At 41.0% G+C, this 19,377-nt stretch overlaps 1 long non-coding RNA gene across 2 annotated transcripts in view; it reads right to left on the bottom strand.

Annotated features, from left to right (window-relative positions):
* LOC308555385 overlaps positions 1–19,377 on the bottom strand; it is a 231,784-nt gene that overhangs the window by 112,029 nt on the left and 100,378 nt on the right. Inside the window, exons 5-6 of one of the 2 annotated variants that reach the window (XR_013998538.1) lie at positions 14,462–14,631; positions 11,809–13,444 (exon numbers count right to left, since the gene is read on the bottom strand). This is a non-coding gene — a long non-coding RNA (uncharacterized lncRNA). Of the gene's footprint in view, positions 1–11,808; positions 13,445–14,461; positions 14,632–19,377 lie in introns of those variants that run through there. The other variant, XR_013998537.1, reaches the window with a different exon arrangement.

Genomic DNA, 19,377 nt, shown 5'->3' with positions numbered 1-19,377 from the left:
CAAAATTTAAACATTATAGCTTTTCCCCAAACTCTGCCCAGTGTTAAATAGGGGCTCATCTTTGCCCCAGTAATCCATTCCATTTTCTAGGCAGGAGAAAGGTGGTGGCGGCTCAGGATCCATTGGGGAGGGCTGAGTTCCTGCCTATTTGCACCACCGGGGGACAATTAGAGCAAAATGAAATTGCAAACATCAATAGGGGAAAGGCTGCAAAGAATTCCAGCCAGAAATCTTAAGATTTGCTCCTGTTTGTTACAGTGAAATATAGGTTGTAATGCCCTAAAGACACTAAAACCTTAATGCCAACTCTAAAAATGTGAAACACAAAAGAAACACGGGATAAGGTCCTAGAGTATGAGATTTAGAGGAAATGAGTAGAAGGTTGAAATAGAAAAACACGGACATGTGTGGTGTGAAGCAGAAAAGTCTCAAAGCTAATAGCCACATTAACAACTCTGAGCAAGTATCGAATTCCAAAGTCCCCAAGCCCCAAGCCCCAGAAGCCCAAGTACCTTGCTGCCAGCGTGCTGTCTTTGGGGCCTGTTTCCCGGTTGTTATTAAGCCCAGCTCTCTGTGGACCCAGAATTCATTTCTTGAGAATCATGATCATCTGCTTGAATTGGAAGGAGATTTTTACTTACCTGGAAATTCTAAAGGCTGTATTTGGTACTAGCTATAGCTAGCTGTCAGAGGAGAAGTTCAAGAAATATGGGTTTCTTCATGCTTTTCTCCCCCTTAAAAAACAACAGCAGCGGGGGAGATTCTACACAATTTGGTTGTGCTGTACTTTATTCTTAATTATTTTTCATTTAACAAATACATGTGTAGCACTTACTATGTACCAGACACTGTCCTAAGCGCTTAACAATATCACTCATTTGATTGTCATAACAACCCTCAGAGGCAGGTACTATTGTTTTACAGAAGAAGAAATTTACAGATGAGGAACCTGAGGTACAGAGAGGTCAAGTAACTTGCCTAAGGTCACACAGCTAATGAGTGGTGAAGCCAAGGTCCATTCTCAAGGAGTCTGGCTCAAGTCCACGTTTTTACCACTATGCTATGCTGCTTTCCATACATGTGCTAAATTATGCTCACACATTTTGAGAGGCAGTTTTTAGTGGAACACCAGGAAAATATTATCAAAGCAAAAAAATGAAAATTTAAACTTTAGAAAAATGGATATTCCTGGATATATTTTTATGGATTGCTTCTATCAAAATCTTATTTCTAAAATCATTATCTTATTAACCTTAAATTCTAAGACATTTTTCTCCTAAAGGAAGAAGTCATGTATTCATACGTGGTACTTCATTTTTGTCTCCACTAACTGCTTTATAACTTCGAAGAGGGAAGGATGGGTGGAGGTTGGAAGGGTTTGGCCTACAGAGGAGAATGGATGGAGTGACAGACACTTGGGTTCAAACACTGGCTTTGCCACTTACTATTTGTGTGACTTTGAGCAAAGTACTTAATTGTTCTGTGCCTCGGTTTCTGATCAATAAAATGAGGATGATAATATTAACTACTTCACAGGTTGTTGTGAAACTTAATTGAAGTTATATACATAAAGTACTTGCAGTGCCTGGCACATAGTGAGCTCTCCATGAAAACTGACGATTACACAGGGATACTGGGCAGTGGAATGTAATGAGAATTAAACAGGAGACCTAAAAGTGACAGAGCCAGTCTCTCCTTTATGTGTATGGTGCCTACATCCACGAAGGCACAGTAAGACCTGCCCAGCTTTGGGACGTAATTTGTAGTTTAATTTCTGAAATCCCCACCCCTGATCTCTGAGAGCCCAGCTCAGCGAAGCCCCTGGTCCCCTCCCCGTGCATCCTGCACACTCAGCTCAGGGCCACACTCACCACTGGCCACCGGAGGCAGAGCTGCTGCTTCGGCTGCCAGGCAGGCAGGTGGTCTGGCGACGGAGGAGGAAATGGAGTCAGGGCAGGACGCAGCCAGTGGGACCCAGATATCTGGGGGGAGTGGCACATCACAGTCAGCTGGCAGGATCACTGCACCCCGCGGTGTATTCTGCCCCTCCGGGGGCGGGAGAGCCCAGCCTGAGACTGAGGCCCTGAGCAGAGCTGTTTCTGCTTTGGGTTAGTTACCCTTCCCTTTGCTTTCAGTTACACAGGTCACGAATGTGCGCTTGTTGAGGAGAAACCGTGAAATGATACAGTAATATAGTGAAAGCCCTTCCTTACTCCACTGCTTTATAAAACTTGCCAGGAAAACAAACAAACAAACAAACAAACAAACAAACAAACAGAACACCAAAAACCCCAGTTAGCACTATGAAGAACTCCGGCGTACACGCACACACCCCACAAAGCGCTCGCCTTTTACAAAAGCAGGGGGGTCTGGGGAGGACCATGCTGTTTACAGTTATCTTCACCTTGCTTTTTTCTCTTAAAATATATCACATGCACCTTTCCAAGACAGAACACATAGCTCATTTTTACAAACTGCATACTCCTGCATTGTGTAGAGTTCCAAATTTTATTTAACCATTGCCCCAGCGATAGTCATTTTGGCTTTTCTTGTTTGGTTTGGTTTTTTGCCAGGGCACTCAACGTGCCTGTGAAAATTTTCATACACATGTACAAATATTTCTGCAAAAAAGATCCCTGGAAATGCAACTGCTGGGTCATAACAGGTATATATTTTTAAAGTTTTAATAGATGTTCCAAATTGAGAAGAACCATTTCCTAAATAAAGTGCAAACTTCTGTTGCTGTCAAAAAGGAAAAGGTGACTGATAAGAATTTTATGTTTCAAAGAAAGGGCATTGATGAATATGTCTTTGTTCTAAAATCATGTTTTCCTTATTTTAAATAAATTTTAACTCTGCTTTGGATAATACAATATTATGATATATCATGAAGTAAACCACATTCTGTAATTAAAGATTAAAAGGTAAATCAGAGGAAGACAAAGTGAATCAGTTCCAAAGTATTGTGCTCAGTAATGATATATAGTGGAACCTCATCATTGCCTGATATTTCCCTGCAGTGGTTCTCAGTTATTCTAAATTAGACTCAGAATCTCCAGAGGTGTGGCTTGGGCAACGGAGTTTAAAAATGTTTCCAGGTGATTCTGAAATATGATATTGAGAACAACAACTACAGTCCTGCTAATTTTGAGTTTCTGAAACACTAGCAAAAAAGTAATGCAATCATTCAGTGACATTGCAATAATAAAGGGCATTAAATAAGAATATCAAATTTTCTGAATTTTCAATGGATGGAGTTTATACAAAGAAATGCAACTTCAAATATTTTTCATTTTCTTGATTTAATCATCATGCAATACATAGCTGTTTGCATCTGAGATAGGCAGACGTGTGATTCTAAAGAAACCAAACAATAGAATAAGTTGGAATGTGGAGGAAGAACAGATGGAGCCAGAAAAGGATAATACATATAGTGTGAGTCAAATAGAAGATTTTGAAGCCCAAAGCCACAGAAAAATTCTTTGGAAAGCCAGGGCTCTCTGAGCTTCAATTTTTAAGAATAGATGGGCACTGCCGAGTAAGAGGCACATAACAAGCCTTTGCAAATGATAATTATTATGGTGGTAGTGAAATCACATCGTAAGAGATGAAAAAATAATAAGGGAAGAGATTATCAGCACAGGAGGAGGTCAGGCCAGCAGCCAGCTCCAGTTCTTGTCAAGAGCCAGCAACAATTGATAAAGTCATAAAAGGTGATTGTGAGGCAGAGGCTTGGGAGGGAGAGTTACAGAATTAAAACCCAGGCCCTCTTCTGCAAAGAGTATGATTGAGGAGTCCTTTATCTTTTTCTCCCACTAGGATCTTTGTGTCAAATGAAAAGTCAGCTATTTTAAACCAACAAGGGAGATTTTATGCCAGTGTATGCAAGGCAATTGTGTCTCCTGATAGTTAATGAGCACTTCAAATTTCAAGTCAGTTTGACTACAACCTAATGTATCATATCCAGAAATTCCTAGGTGATTTAGCATTTAGAACTGTTCTCTAATTTTGTTATAAAAACAGAGTTCCATACTTTCCCAACCTTTTGTTAAGAATATGGTAAGGATATGAGGCTTAGAAAATTCATTTGGTGAAAATCCACAGATGGAGTCAACCACATTTTGAAGAGTGTAACAGCACTTGGGCAACAGTTATCAGGATGAGAAAATAGATGATGACCCCATGAATTTCAGCATTCCTGCTCCTGGTCAGGCCCAGGCCCCAGTGCTTCCGAGAAGAAACAAATGAGGAGCCCAAAACACGCTAATCAAAGACTCTGCATTCAATCTAATTAGAAGAATTAGCCCCAAACCAAACAAAGGACTTTGTGTGATAGGTAAACAAAGCGAGACGAAAATTGAAACATCCAACTGTGACTTTCAAACATCATCCAGACAATGACAGGAGCTGCTTCACTAGGAGACCAACTACTTCTGTTTGTATCTCCTTCCAGCATGGATGTTGTGTATTAACCTTGGTGTCATGGCATCAATATTAATTTCAATAGTGAAATTATATTCATTGTTTCCCTGGAAGCTTGCTTAAAATCTCACAGGCTGTAGTGCACATCTTAAAACAAAATTCAGATTCACTACAACTTTTTCAATAAATATATATTATGTCGCTTTGATAGGATCTTGGAAACAAAACAAGAACAGGACAAAATGGCATAATGCTATCACAGAAAGTTTAGGAATTCCTGAATTAGGAAAAGTTAGCTAGTGTTTCAGAGAGCACTGAAGTTAGGCTCCTGCAATGGAGGATACATGTGAAAGGAAATGCACCTGCTTCTGGGAAACAAAAAAGGTGACTTGTAGGAGGGAGAAAAAACGTCACAGAGAAGCGGAGAGATTTGAAGGTAGAAGCAAAGATGGCTCTGATACACAAAGCTGGAGGGCAGCAGTGCAAATGTAAAAGTCTGTCACAGCAATTACTAAGAAGGAAAGAAATGTCACATGGTGTACATTCTAGATAAGTTAGATGTTATTTCCATATTGATTTTAGTTTTTATTCCAAGATACTTTAGCTTCTTTGTGGTGAGCACTAAACTAACAACTGGACCAAAAAAATGTTAAGGAACGCCCACAGACAGTGATTGTTTCTGCCCCTTAATAGGTGCCCCTCACTGGTTCAGCAAGAGGCCACCAAGGCTCCCACACTTGTTTGCTGGACCTCTGCCCCATGAGTACAATGGACCTTGATTCATTTTTTTTTTAATTGCTCCTCTAATTTGACTGGCCATAGGCTAGTTCGTATGTTTACAAACATTAAGATCTGGATTAAATTTCCAGTCTTCATCATTCATCACTCAGTTTTTCAGCATCTCAATAGGCCCGTGTGCGTGCCTGTGTGTGCATGTGTGTACACGTGTGTGCATGTATTTGTGCACACGGGCGTGTGTGTTTTGGCCACCTTTCAAGTAAGAACCCATCCCAGATGAAGCACAGACCTTCCTGAGATCTTTTGTCCCTCTGGGTGGGGAGGAAGAGAGTCTCAGCTATTCATTACCAACCTGACCAGTTAACCGAGGAGCAGAGGTAAACTGCCCAGGCAGAGGACAAGCTTGAACATAACACACTTTCTCTCTCACATGTGTTTGTTGCCTTTGCAGGTCCTTTCATTTCAGGAATGGTGGGGTCCCACAAGTTGATCCCTCCTGGGTTTCTAGCACAGCCAGCCCACTCTTAATGGGGAAAGGCACAAGGACTAACAACTGTCTCAGCCTTTTCCTCTAAGTGAACCTTTTTTTCTTCCTTCCCTCTGCATTACCGTGCTACGGTACTTTAAACTTCTCCCATCATTAAGCCTTCTGAGTGAAATATTGAACTGATTAATGTGGCATTTTCCACTAAACTGTTTCAGGAAATGTTGCACCTTACCAGTGGGATGCTTTTGAATAACGTAATCTCCTTAGTATAATTAAAACTAAGTTCTGAAGTTAGTACCTTTTCTCCCTGGAGGCACTCATCAAAATGTCAAGTGTTCCTTCTAGTAGAACTGCAATCCCATAATACAAACAAATATATTACCTACTGCTCCTGACTAGCAGGAGGCCCTGCTGCATTGTTGTACTTCATTTCTAACCTGAGCAAGCAGCAGGAAAACGTGGTCACCCGAAGCCGTTGTGACGCAGTACCCAGAGCAGTGTTCTGTACTAGCTGCCTGGTTTGCATTTACTAATATTTATTTTTACTATTTGCTTTCAACAGATGAACTTTTGGTTGTTGTGTTGTTATTTATGCATAGAGAACAGTGTGGATCTAACAGTCACTTGCTCTCCTAGGGCTTTCGCTTAGTTTAACAGGAAAAAATAAAATCAGGGATGCAACGCCCTCTTCTGGCTGAGAAGCGCTTAGAGGACTGTGCGAACCTGAGCGGTGTTTTCACCGAGTCTTTGAAGACCGCTTGGTGTATAGTGAGTAATAAACAAGTAACCAGCACTGTTGTCAAAATTCGCAACATTACTCACACCCAGGGACATGTTAAGTCTGGCCTTGGAGGGCTGGTCCCAGCTGCCTGCTTTTAGGAGCTCTGGGGGGAGTTAGGTGGGTGGACAATTCCCCAGATGAGCAGAAAGATAATGAGAGAAATGGTGTCAAGAGTCCTGTCCTTCTCTGGAACAAATATTAAATCCAAGACAAGGGGAAGTTCATTTTACAGGTTCAGGAGATTTATTTTTCAGTAGCGTCTCCTCTAAAGCTCACACTTGCCTTTAAGGAGCCCCGTCCCCAAATAAGGTGGCCCTGCCAGTTTCCATCTGGGAAGGAGGTGGGAGGAAATGACAAAGGAAGGCAGACACTCAGAGACAGAAGGAGCCCAGCAGGACTTTGAAAAAGAAATATTCAGTGCTGGAACGTGCTTCTTACAAAATAATGTTTTCATTCTCTAGAAAACATGCTTCTTTCCAGTCTGAAGGCCAAGTTGGCTGGCACTTCTCTTCTCTGTGCCTGCCAACTAGTCATTAGCAAACAATGAGTGACAACTTGCCTGCAAAAGCAAAAGGAAATGGGCAGGCAGCAGCACGGGGAATATGAGAAGGGTGTCAGTGAGGGCGAATTATGTGGGTACCCGGCTGGAAGCTGCCTTCTTCACTGGGAGTTTCAGGATGAACAAAAACGTGAGGCCAGCAGAGCTGAGAAATGGTGTCTCTTGGCCACAAGCTGAGCAGGAGCCACCTGGGGACATGTATACCTGGGGATGCGTGCACCACGTGCACCTGAGTGTGTGCACAGCCGTGGCAATGGTTGGAGCAGGATATTTTCTATACCTAGCCAATGACAGAAATGCTTGAAGCCAATGACAGAAATGCTTGGAGCCAATAATTCCAGCAAATAGTTTTCAGAACATCCAAGTTAACTTGGCAAGTGTTAAAAACCCTTTTTAACTTAACCCCAAACAGGAATTTATTGGAAAGAATCCTGGAGTGTCTCAGAAATACAAGGGCAGGAATTACAATGGAGGCTGGGCTGCTTGTGTATCTGGGGCTGGGAACTAAAAGACAGTTAAACAGCAGCTCTTGCTGCCTAACTCCATTCCTCCAGCGCCAAGTGGTTTTTCATCTCTACTAGCTTTGTCCCAGCTTTTTTCTTCTCTCTCTAATCTCTGCTTCATGTTTATATGTCCAAATATGGGGGCCACAGCCCCAGGGTTTAATTGTCCTCGGCTCAAATGATCATAAAACTGAATAACTAGTATTCATTCATTCTGATTCCAAATTTCCAGGAGAGACAATTTGCTCCATCCTGATTAGGTCCACCAGTTTTTTAGGCAGCCACAAAAAGAAAGAGAGGTATGTACTATAAACATGGCCTTCAGATTCATCCTTATGTGTGGGAAAACAATCCTTATAAAAGAGGAAGAAAGTCTAATAATAAACACATCTTCATATTGGCTCCTAAAGGCCATAAAGTGCAGCTTACGTGGTTTTGTGAAATGTCAAGATAATGAGCAATTTTTGGGAAAACATTTTATTGGAATATTGCCCATTTCTTGAAACTTTTCAAAAGGGGAAAGGAAGAAGGAGCACCAAGTTGTATTTCATTATATAATGGAAAGATAACTAATTTGGGAGCTAGAGGATATAAGGACTGCTCCTGGTTCCACTGAACTGACTCTATGGACAAATGATGTAATCTCCTAACATAGTTTTCTCATCTATAAATAAGAAATAACAGTAGTCATCCTGTCTGTCATAGGCGGGGTAAGAGGGGAATGCACTGCTGTACGCAGAGGAGAGGTGGGAGCTAAGATGAGTTTGGGGTTCCATGGCTAATAATTATAGGTCACATGGAGAGTGGAACTGTTCCTAGAAACGGGACCTGGCCCTGAGCGGGTCTGCCTAGGGCCAGCTGGTAATGTGTGGGCTCTTGACTTTGTGCAGGAAAAATTTCACAACAGGAGTCCAGATGACTATGAGAGAACATTTATTAAAGCTGGGGACAGAAAAACAAGGAAGGGCTTAGCATAGAAGAAGCAACAGGAGAGAGCTTAGGCTAGGCTGCCCTGGCTTTCTGGGAAGTCAGAGGAAAGGGGACCTTGGGGTCAAGTTCAAGGGACTAGCCTGTGACGAGCTGCCTCTGCCCATTGCTGCCCAAGTTGCAAGTCTCATGGGGTCCCTTAGAGTTTAGGAGGTGCATGCCTCTTCACGAAGAAGGGAAGAAGGAATGATCAAGGTGAGGGAGTGCTCCCCAGAGAGAGATCACACTGCTGAGTCCTTTGTCTTGAGGCTTTTATCTCTCTCTTGCAGGCAGGACTCTTAGGGGAGGTCTCAGGGGAGTGTTTTCATAGAATATTCATCAGTTTTCTAGGTGTACTCCTCAAGGGCCTTGGTCTTCACTGATTGGTCAGTGTCAGGGCAAGGGGTTGTCAGCCATCACAGCTGGTCCTGGTGTTGCCCACCTAGTTTTGTTGCTTTTCTGAGTCTGGAGCTGAAATACAACTGAGACCTAGATGTTATTTCTATGGAGATGACCTTTATCTGCTGTAAATCACCCTGTCAGTTTGTTCAGCTGTCTGTCTCAGTTTCCCCATTCTGCTTGCCCTGGCTTACCAGCCTATCTCAGAACTACATTACAGCTGGATGCAAAAGAGGAAAACACTGGAGTTGCTCCACCCACCAGCAACCTTATCTACAAGACTGGAGGAACTGAGCTGTAAGTTCTTAGAGTTAAAGTCTTCCAGAGCTAGAGTGGTTGCTAAGGAAGTACTTACAATGAATGTTAAAAACTAGACAGAGAATGATGTTCCTGGGGAGGTAGGAGAGCTCCCACTAACATCCACTGGGTCAGAAATGGGGCAAGTCCAAGACTGGTTTGTGTATGTAACCCTTTGTTCAGCAGAGTGATTCAATGGAACTAAAGTGATGTTTTCCTAAATGGAGTTAAGGTTGGTTACTCCCACCCAGGGTGTGGAGGGGCAAGGGCAGGGTGACATCTGCCCAGCCCCAGTGGAATCAGCTGACTTCGATGGCTCAGTATCCTTCCTCCCCCAACACTCTGCATGCATCCCTTCTTGAAGATGCCTGCTCAAAGAAGACTTTCCCAGGGAAAAGACCATTCTATGGCAAGCATATCGTCCCAAGTTTGTTGTGAAGACCTGATAAGATAATGGATATAAAAATGCTTTAAAAACTATAAAGCATTATACCCATGTAAGTTATTATATTTATGATCATTAATAATGCCTTAAAGGGAAACCATTAAGTCAGTCACACAAATGGCACATGTGCTCAGTGGCTAAAAGTAATCAAGCAGGGAGCCTAATGCAATTCGGTCATCCGCTTCTGCTCCCAGGTTTCTTTTCATCCAGTTTTTGTGGGTTTGTGTGCTTATACAATCAAAATATACATTTGGACCAGGCGATTGCTTTTTCAGGATGGAGGCATGCCTTCTTTGATTATTCCTATTCCAAGTCCGTGAAAGGGGAACTTTATGCTCATCTCTAGGACATGCACCGTGTTCCCTCCGAGTGTTCCAGAGAAATGTGAAACGAGAGCTGGGCTCTGGCTTCTTCTTTGAGCTCCTCGCATCCAGGATGGGGGATGTAAAGTGTTGGCAAGGGGAGAGGAAGAGGAAGAGACAGATAAGCAGGGGTAAGGGTAAAGGGGCACATTCAGAGACAGGGACTGCTCTGTTTTCAGTGGGCTGCCTTGTGGCTCAACAGATTAAATGAAAGAACAGCAGTCACTCCTGCAGCTATGTAACACTGGGGGCCCTAAAGAACCGTTATCTTATATCCAAAAATAGGTGAGCAGTATATTAGAGCCACTTCTGTGTTGCAGACTGACATCTTCTCTTTGTATCCTCAAGTGATGAAAAGAGAACAAAGAAGGTTCCTGAGGTCCCTTTTACAAGGGCACTAATCTCATTCAGGAGGACCTAATCATCTCCCCAGGGTCCCACCTCCTAATACCATCACACTGGCGGTAAAGATGTCAAGACATGAGTTTGAGAAGAACACAACTGTTCCGTCGGTAATAGACCTCCTCTGTAAATAAAATCATATATAACAAATAAAAACAAGAGTTGTTCTAAGAAAGCAAGGAAGGAGGAGGTACCAGTTCCTGGCTAGATTTACACTACAATGGGCCCAGCCCCACAGCCCCACCTCCACCCCTGGGAGAGGGAAAGATGTAGCCTTAGGTATTCCTCACTGCACAAAGTTAAAAAACCCCTCAGTTTGGCTGCTGTACAGGCAGGAACCCTTTTCGCTCTATTATAAATAAATAAATAAATAAATAAATAAATAAATAATAAAAGGACCTGCGTGCTCTCAGCTGGTGGCAGCCTGCACTTCCTCTTGTGCCCACCTTAACAGCAGCCCCACTAGCTCAGAGCTCCACTTCATCTCCACTATCTCAGTGTCCCCAGGTCAGCATTCCCACTCTATTTTTGTGTGTGTGCTTTTTTAATATCCTCTGGTGTAGCCTCTGGCCATGCTGAATGGCTGGGATTTGCCAAGAACCTACAAAGGTGCCATGCCAGTCAGAAGCTCTGACAAAATACCTTAGGCTGAAAGACTTAAAAAACAGATATTTATTTTTCCACAGTTCTAGAGGCTGGAAGTCCAAGATCAAGGTGCCAGCAGAGTTGATGTTTGGTGAGAACTCATCCTGGCTTGCAGATGGCTGTCTTCTCTCTTGTGCTCATGGAAAGAGAGCACATGTGCTCCGGTGTCTCTTCCTCTCTTTATAAAGACACCAGTCCTATTGGATTAGGACCCCACCCTTATAACTTCACTTAACCTTTATTAGCAGCCCTAATTCCAAATGGTCACACTGGGATCTAGGGCTTTGACATATTAATTTGAGGAAATGGGGGACACAATTCAGTCCATAACTGGCACCGATTTTGTTTTTGTTAGTGTTCTTGTTAGTGCTGCAATGGTTTTGAGTAGTTTATCCCTCACCCTCTATTTCCCATAGGGTTGAAAAGATATTTTTAAATGGCCAATGTTGGCAAAGATATGGAGAAATGGCCAGTTTCTTACACTGCTGGTGATAAAATAAAACTGGCACAACTCTTATGGATGGAAATTTAACAATACATAGCAAAAGCTTTAAAATTCTGCATATCTTTGACTCAGACATTCCATTTCTAGTTATTTATCCTAAAGAAACACTAAACTGCAGCTTCTAGGATATCTACCATAACATTAGAATTTAGAAAATTGGAAGTACTCTAAATAATGAAATTTCAAAAGCTATTAATATAATAATGTAGACCATGGGACATGGAAATACACATTTAATACAATAAGTGAATAAAAGTGAATTAGAAATTATAAAGGATATTCCATACGATCCCTTTTTTACTAAAATATTACATTGTAGGTTATAGATATACAAAGAAAATACATTTGAAAATTATTTTTGTGTGATCAAACCAAGACATTATTTTCTTCTTTCTGTTTACTCTTATTTCCACAATGAGGAAGCATCACATTTGTAAAGAGAAAAAATATGTGTGTGTGTGTGTGTGTAGATACCTATATATGTGTCTTCACACAGAGACACACAGATGTGTTGGTGTTTAAACTGTTAGAGGGATAGGTACCATAAGGTAAATTGGAACCTTTATCTAAATTGACCATGTACATCCATCACCCATTTTTTAGAATCCCCTGCATGCTACAAATTCCCTGAAGAATCTTCTGTCAGATAAAGAAGCAACAAAGGGATTGCAAAAAAAACAAAAATCTCTTTCTAGACAAACATTTCTTGTTAGAAAACCAATCACCCATCTTCCTTTATTCTCCATCCCTCCAAAAATCAAGGAAAGAAAAAGGGAACCAATATTTCTTAACAGAATATTTTCTGCAGTTTTTCACAAGTTCAGTTGCTTGATAGGCCCAGGAATATCCTCAGGACTGTTTTGAAAGGTGATTTTAAACATCAGCATCATTCTTGTCAGGTAAAGATAGCATTTCCTTGGGAGACTGGAATGGTTCCTTCAGAGGGGTTCAGGTCTCTGAAGCAAATATGTATCCAGGCACTGTGGTAGAGAGTATTTGCCAGTGAGGATATCAATGCCCAGGTACACACACAGTGTGTGTTTTGCTACAAATGTTTTCCCAGTAAACAAGGATGGAGCCATCAAAAGAAAGGGAATGCTAATTTTAAATCAATTAAATTCAAACAGAAATGTTTCCTTTGGGTATAGTTTCCTTTCAGTAAACACACTAATTTTGGAGACTTGTGTTATTTACCCACAAATTGTTTTTAAAGTATCCGTGTCATGGAGAGATTAAAGTCAAACTGGTCTCTCCAGTAGCTCCTTCCCAGTTCATGAATTATTGAGGATGGGATTTAACAGGGCTGTTATTGTTCATCACCCTGCTCTGGTCCATACAAGTGCATACTCAATAAGTGTTGCAAAATAGAGCATGCCTATGTAAATGTCCACTGACATGAAAGGGATGCCCAGGAATCTGGGAATCACGTGGTTCTCTGGGTCCCTGTTTTGGTCACGTTAGAACCACTAGGCTAAAGGAACTGTATCAAGACCAGCTGCTGGCCAGGATAACAGTCTGGGCAGTAGAATGGACTCTGGACGCTGGGTTCTGTTAGAAAGGAGAGAGATTCACCCTAGATCTCAGGTAAAAATGTGCTTCTGACCCTGAGTGGCCTCATGCACTGGGCCACGTGGGAAGGGAGAGGTAGCAGAGCTTGAGTCCCTGCCAACCCAGTTCAGTCAAAGGGAAGATAATGGTCTCAGAGCCTACCGAGGGGAAAATAGTTGGATCACTTCCAAGAAAAAAAAGCTCCCAGAGATGACAACCGTGGCTGGCATCTTGAACAAATAGATCAAAGGTGGTACAAGGATCCCCACAAATGGTTGCTCACTTAACATCCAGGGTAAGGGGTTTAGATTTGCTGTCATTTTTATTGTCTGGTGTGAGTTACTGGATTGAAAGCAGTTTGGATATTGTCTCCCTCCATGGGGTTCTGCAGCCAAAAAGAGATTGATGAAAAGCAGAGGTTGAGACAAGTGATTCCAACATCACCTTCCTCAGAGCAATACAAATGATAAGGATATTACTTGGGAAGAAAACAACTGGCCACAGGAGCCATAAGAGTAATTTCGTTGTCTCTGATGGGGAAGGGTGGGCATAAACATTAAGTACAGTTCATGACATTGGGAAATGGCAGATGATCGGATGCTACGGTCTTGTTTCCTCATAAGGATTTCTCAGTGTTTGCAGAAGACATATTTTTATACTGTCCAGGAGGCAGCAAGACAACTCGGTGGTAGTCCTTGACACTTTAAATTTTACCAAACACTTCAACACACATTATCACAATGGATCCTCAAACTTACATGCTAGGTAGGTGGGACAAGCATGTCTATTTTACTAATGAAACTGAGGTTCAGAGAGGCAAATGACTGGCCTCAGATTACCCAGCCAGGAATGTTCCTTCTGATTCACCACCATGCCCACTGATAGAGTGGAGTCAGGACACTGAACATCCATTATTTGTTTCTAAACAATTACTTAATGAACATGTGTAATATCTCAGTTCCCTTTCTATACAATAGGATTAATAACAATAATAATAACAATATCTATTTAAAAATAAGGGTTATATAACTAAAACCGGGCAACATTTTTTTAAGCCCATCAGGATAAATTAGAAGCCGTGAGTAATTCCTTAACCTATTCTGAGTGCTCCATTTGAATCTAACAACAGCCACCACCAACTGAAGGGTGGTCCCCCTACACACTCAATTTTCAGCTACGATCTAAATATAAAGTCCTCCAACTACATTCTAAGGGAAGAGAAATCTCACCTTAATCTTGGATTTATCAGATGTTTACAAACGTTTTTGAAAAAAATATTTACAAATGACAATACTAGCTTGCATTTGTGGTTTGCATTGGTAACAACTAAGTGCTTTTATGTACATGATTTAATTTTATCTTCATTCCACCCCTGAAGATAAGTAGAGATAAACATTCTTACCATTTGCCACTGAAGCCCCACTGGGAAGGTGAGCCCACTAAGACTCAGAGAGATGAAGTGCGGCGCTGGGAACACACATTACTCTTGGAGTTGGTAAATCTGAGCTTGAATAGCAGGTCCACCACTTGCTGATGTAAAGGCCTTGCAGCAAGCTTCTGAATCTCCGTGAGCTACAGGGAAAAGACCTGCTAGTTATTTCTCAGCCCTGCATCAACCCTTCTCCATTTAGCTGAGTGAAGCTAGAACTAGAAACCTACAACCCACATTTTCCAGGCTACGTGACTTCCTATTAGCTTCTACCAATGGGAAGCACTGTGCAAGCTCAGGCTGGGAGCAGAGGAGAGGTTGTTCTTTCTTGCTTTGGCAACATCTCTGGAAGTGGCTGCCTTCCTTCTGGTTCTAGCTCCTGCCATGCAGCTTCTCTCATGGTTCCAGCCCAGCAGCAAGTGATGCTCCAGGACTCTGCTAACTTGATCTCCCTTTCGCTCCCCAGCCCTGAAAGTTACTGGCTTCCGGGTAGGACCTTTTCTTCTTCATTGTTCTCCCAGCACCTCCTCCTCCCATTTGCTCTTAAAGCCCATCCAAAACATGCATACTGATTTCTTGTGTTTGAAATGTCTGGGATGGACTTGATTTTCTTAAATGTACCCTGAGTGATACAGAAAGAACCTAACAGGGTAACTGCCACATCGTTAGTGAGCAAACATCAAAACAATTAAAAATAGAGAGACCTGCCAATGTTGCAACGTTGGGAACCACAAGCAGAATCCACTTTTCCATTGCCCTACCACTGGAGCTTTGTGTTAGGTGTGCTAGCTGTATGAGAAACGTCTCCAACCACAGTGCTTCCGAATATCTAAGAGTTTAAGACTTTTTTAATGACGCATGCACCAATTTAATGTAATTTCCAAAAGAAGGATGATAAGAATACTGACCTACCTCAGAGAGCTGGTTGGAACAACTAATTAGCTCTCATAAAAACACTTCAACCATCTAAAGTACCTCATAAAAGTTTATTATGAGTAGTAATGCTAATAGTTAAACATATAATGATGGGCATCAAATGGGCACGCTCCACAAACTGATGGTGTTTTAAATTCTCTTTATGATCTCACTGTTGTGTAGCAGTTCATATGTTGAAAGCTCTTCACAGCTGTAAATTAGTTAATCCCCATGACACTCACTCCTGAAAGATAGGTCAGTATTATTTTCTATTACTATGGCAACAAATCCTATGTAAATGCCCAGTGATAGAATTCTGAGATGAGAAACAAGAAAGGTTAAGTGACTTGTTCAAGGTCACACGTCAAGAAGGTGGCAGGGTCAGCTTTAAAATGCAGAGGCGCTGACCCCAAAGGGCACTCCGGTCCACCTGGTCAACACAGAGGGGATCATTAACATCCACTTGCTTAGAAATTCAGTGAAACAGAAAATATCAATATGGTCTACACCTGGGAACAAAATATAAAAAATTATAACTTGCAGGCATAAAATTAAATGGCCATATTTTGTTAGTCCATCAATGACAGGCAGTGGCAGGCAGGGTAGCATACATTTTGAAGACAGGCTGTTCAGATTTTTACCCCAGTTCAGCCTCTGCCACATACTTGCTGCACAAACTTGGACAAGCTACTTCACTTCTGCGAACCTCAGTTTCAGAGTCTAATAGCAGTAAAATGAAGCTAATAATGGGATCTACTTGATATGGTTACTGTGAGGATTTAATGTAAAGCATTTAGGACAGGGCCAAGTAGATAATAAGCATTCAATAAGTGTCACCTATCAGATAACATTGCACAAGAAATATCTATTGCTTTCCAAAAATGTTGTATTAAGTACAAAGATGCTTAAGACCCAGAGCCTCCACTCAATGAGCTTTCAGTATAATAGGTTTGTACAATGTGTAACTTGCCAAATAGTTAAGAGGCATGAGTGATATGGGAGGGCAAGTGTTCAAGTAAGGCTACATATTTTCAAAGCAAATTATGTACTTCCTTAATTCTCTGGTAGGGAGTGCTCAGTCTGCTCTCTCCCTTGCCTGTCCTTGGGTTTCTGTTTCCATTTAATAAACTTTATTTACACTTTTATAAAAAACCACAACACAAGTAAATAAATAGTCACTAAAAGGTTCCACATGTTAGAAAGCGTTGGAATGGAGCTCAGAGAAAAGCAGGATCTTTTCTGGATGAAGTGTTCTGGCAAGAGGTGGTACTCCCATTTGGTCTTAAAAGATAAGCCTAGTTGTAAAACCCCAAGACGGCTGTGAGGGATGGTGGGGGAGGGAGGAGGTGAGTTGAGGGAGTGGGGAGCAGATAGGAACAATGGGAAACCAGAGTTTAACAAAGGAAGAATAGAAGGATGCTTATTGAACACTTGCTACGATCCAGCAACTGCATTTGCCCCTTACATTACCTAACAAAGGCCACATAACAGGTAAGTGATTCTGCTAGGAATCAAATCAATTCACCTTTCAAGTCTGAGGAAATGAGGGTGGGGGCATTGATAACTTTAAGAATGGAGAATGTGACACAAAGTGGAACCTTTGCGAGATTGCTCTGGGAATAGTATTTAGCAAGGACTGAATAGACAGTTTGGGAAAAGCCAGATAGGGGTGTTTACAGTATGTGAGGACTGATGAAAACTGGGATAAAAGCCTGAGGGGAGGGATGGATGAGAGAGCAGCCCAGTGATTTTCAGATCTAGCTGCATAATAGCATCACCTGGAGATATTTTTAAAACTACTAATGCATAAATTTATTGCCTATTATATACACAATAGGTGGGAAACAAAGGATAGCATTTAAAGCTAAAATATAGAAGTTAAATTAAAAACAAGGAGCTAAGGGCATTTATTTTATGTAGTAAAAAACAGATATAAAATTTGCCATATTAACCATTTTCAAGTGTACAGTTCAATAGTGTTAAGTATATTTCATTGCTGTGAAACAGATCTCTAGAGCCTTTTCATCTCGCAGAACTGAAATTCTATACCCATTGAACAAAAACTGCCCTTTGCCCCCAGCTTTTGGTAACGACCATTCTACTTTCTACATCTATGAATCTGACTACTTCAGAAACCTCATGTAAGTGAAATCATGTAGTATTTGTCTTTTTGTGACTGGCTTGTTTCACTTAGCATAACGTCTTCCAGGTTCATCCATGTTATAGTGTATGTCAGAATTTCATTCCTTTTGAAGGCTGCATAGTATCGCATTGTGTAATGTATCACACTTGGGTTGCTTCCACCTCTCGACTACTGTAAATAATAGTGCTGCCCTAAACATGGATATGCAAATATCTCTTCAAGACCCTGCTTTAACTTCTTTTGGACATATACCCAGAAGTGGGACTGCTGGATCATATGGTAATTCAAATTTCCATTTTTTCAGAAAGCACCATACTGTTTTCCATAGCAGTTTCACCATTTTACAATCTTATCAACAATGCACAAGGGTTATAATGTCTTTATTTCCCTACCAACACTTGTTATTTTCTGGCTTTTTTATGGTAGTCTCTCCAATGGTGTCACTAAAGGCATTTTTAAAAGGTGTAAGTACAAAGATAATCTCTAAAAATATGTTATCACCTAAGTACAAAAATAATTTTAAAAAGAAAAAAAACAAATTATGTAGAGAAACATAAATGTAATAATAATAGCATAAAATAGCATGGCAGAGTTTAGGCCAAACACATTAGTTTTGTCAATAAATATGTATAAGGCTTAACTCACTTGCTAAAAGACTGTCTATCTGGCTCACAAAGCAAGACCAAACTATATGCTCTATTCAAGAAACGCTCTATTCAGAAAGGCTAAAAATAAAGGAATGGGCAAAGATATTCCAGGTAAATGGAAACAATAAAAAAGCTGGGTTTGCAATCCTGATATCATCACATACATACCTGGTAGAAAAGCAAACTGTATTGTACTACATTAAATTCCTGATTTTGGTAATAGCACTGCAGTTATGAAAGAGAATATTCTTATTCTTAGGAAGTACATACTGAAGGACTTTTACAGGTGAAGGACTTCCTGTCAAATAATTCAGAAAAAATAAAGAGAGAATGATAAAGAAAATGGTGAAAATGTAAACAACTGGTGAATCAAGGGTATATGTGAGTTATTTGTACCTTTCTTGCAACTTTTCTGTAAGTTTAAATTTTTACCAAAATAAAAAGTTTTTTAAAATTTCTAATTCTCCAGAACACCTAATTCTCCAGAACACCTAATTCTCCAGAACACCTAATTCTCTTAGCATCAAAATGGAGCCAGGACCACGGTAATCATTAAAGCTCTCCAGGTTAATGTTAATGTGGATTCAGAGTTAAGAGTCAACAGACTAATCCATCCATGCGACTTGATTACTGACTGGAGATGTGCAGTTAAAGAAAGGGAGAAATCAAGGAAGACCAATAGGCAGAAAACACCCCCAGAGATAACCAGGTCCTTATCTCTGGAACCTATGAATGTTACCTTATATGGCAAAAGGGACTTTGCAGATTAAATGAAGGATCTTGAGACAGGGAGATTGTCCTGGATAATCTAGGCAGGCCCAAAATGTAATCAGGAGTGCCCTTATAAGAGGAAGGCAAAGGGAGGTTTGACTACAGAGGGAATAGGAAATATGATAATGGAAACAAGAAGTTGGAATAATGCAGCCATGATCCCAAGAATGTCGGCAGCCACCAGAAACTGAAAGAGGCAAAGAGCAGATCTTCTTCAGGAGCCTCCAGAAAAAAAGAGCCCTTGATTTTAGCCCTGTAAGACTCATTTTAGACTTCTGGCCTCCAGAACTACCAGAGAATAAATTTGTATTGTTTTAAGCCACTATGTTGGGGTGATTTGTTACAGCAACAATAGAAAACTAATATGAAGACTTAAATGTTTTAGAGGTAAGGTAACAAAAGTGGTGACGTGA

This window comes from Miniopterus schreibersii, assembly GCF_964146895.1.
Source record: "Miniopterus schreibersii genome assembly, chromosome: 3".
NCBI classification, from domain to species: domain Eukaryota; kingdom Metazoa; phylum Chordata; class Mammalia; order Chiroptera; family Miniopteridae; genus Miniopterus; species Miniopterus schreibersii.
The sequence above is the reverse complement of the archived record's forward strand: the minus strand, read 5'-3'. Positions and strand labels throughout refer to the sequence as shown.